The sequence below is a fragment of the Morus notabilis genome, unplaced genomic scaffold, assembly GCF_000414095.1.
Source record: "Morus notabilis unplaced genomic scaffold, ASM41409v2 Scaffold658, whole genome shotgun sequence".
Lineage (NCBI taxonomy): Eukaryota > Viridiplantae > Streptophyta > Magnoliopsida > Rosales > Moraceae > Morus > Morus notabilis.
This window is the reverse complement of record NW_010358177.1, coordinates 148,056-149,869: the sequence shown is the minus strand read 5'-3', so window position 1 is coordinate 149,869 and position 1,814 is coordinate 148,056.

Sequence of the window (1,814 nt, the reverse complement as noted above, 5' to 3'; positions counted from 1 at the left end):
AGATTATCCATAATCTGACGAGCAGTTATGTAATCTTCATGTTGTGCTTGTAGCACAGTGGACATGCTCGCCATCATATAACAGCGAGCCATATCGTCAGAGTCCTTCCAGCATTGATACGCTACGAAAACCTCATTAGGAGCATCAACAGGTGGCTCTGGAGGACAAGGTGTATTCAGTACGAAATTCAGTTTCTCAAAGGTTAGGACGATCTTTAGGTTCTTTTCCAATCGGTAAAATTCTCGCTAGTTAAATTGTGTTTATTAAGTATCGACGATAATGCGCTAGAAGACATTTTGATCTACAATAAACATTCATATATCTAGTATAAGCAAACTTGCATAAACATTTAGTAATCAAACATATATACATGTTATAATGCAACAAATATGTTTGTGTGTCAAAACCTTGAAAAAATCACAACCTCACAACGATAATTCCAAACTCAAAATTTTGTAAGTCTCTAGGGGAGATCATGCAAAATTTAATTTAGAACACGGATCCCCTCTGAACAATATATACCATCCAAATCAATCTCTGTCCAGCATATATTGATAATCATTTTCTTTGGCCATTAATTTAATTAGCAGAGCTCCTAGGGGAGATTAGTAATTAAATTAATCTTGAGTGTATAACCATCATTTTAACTATTTGATCCATATTTTACAATTGTCACCTAGGGGTGTACAACCATAAAATATGCTCAAATAAATTATCCACTCGGAGATCCACACCGGTAGATAATGAATCCCTTCCTAGGGGTCGGTATCACCATTTGTTACCTGCGGACCAACAATGGAGGCCATGGGTCTTTTCTTCAAAAAACCCTCACCCACTCAATCTTTTGGAAAAATAAGGTTTTATGTTAAGAAATATGCATGAACAATTTTAATGAGCGGCACTCCCTATTCTACATGTCATGTTATCACATATATAGCAAATCATATTATATGCAATCATACAAAGCAATTAAGCTAGGCAACAAGCATAATAATAATAATAACCGTAATATTATGGTTCCATCCTAGAGAAAAGAAAAAATAAAGATTACTAAGAATAATCGAAACATATATCGATTCTTCATCTTGAATCTTCCCGGTTGTCCTTGAATTCTTCATCACGATCAAATTCTGGTTATCATAAAATTATTTTTCATGTTTTCTTGAAAAAATCTCAAAAAACTGCAAAATCGTATACTGTCACGTTAGGTCCGGTCGAGCGGTGACAGAGCAATTATACTCAACCGGTCGACCGCCTTACACTAACCGGTCGACCGGTGAGGTCGACCGGTGCCTGTGTGACAATAACCCAGATTTTCAGAAATCAAAGCAGTTTTTCAATTTATTCAAAAAACACAAAACAATTTTATAAACCAAGGAAAATTAGATACCTGCATATCCTTCATCTTCAATATCCATCTTCAAGATCCTTGATAAATCTCCTCCAAGAATTTTTACATAAAAATTCCTGTGCCGTTTTCCGGTTTACAAATTTTCTAATAAAGAAAATAAAATAAGCCCTAACGGCGATGATAGGCCACTTATCTAATTACATTGTAATTAACAAATTCCTATACAACCATTTTAAACTCTAAGGAACCATAACCAGTAAAAATTAAATAATAATCAATTATTATTATTTAATCATTCATTCACCATATATTCATGACAACAACATAATATAGAAACTCTAGAGTACCATCTCTCTAAAATATCAATTCAAGCATAAAAGAGATATTTTTTAGATCACAAATCTATGTACATAGCATAATCATGAACAAATAACCATGGCTCTGATACCAATTGTTGAAAAAA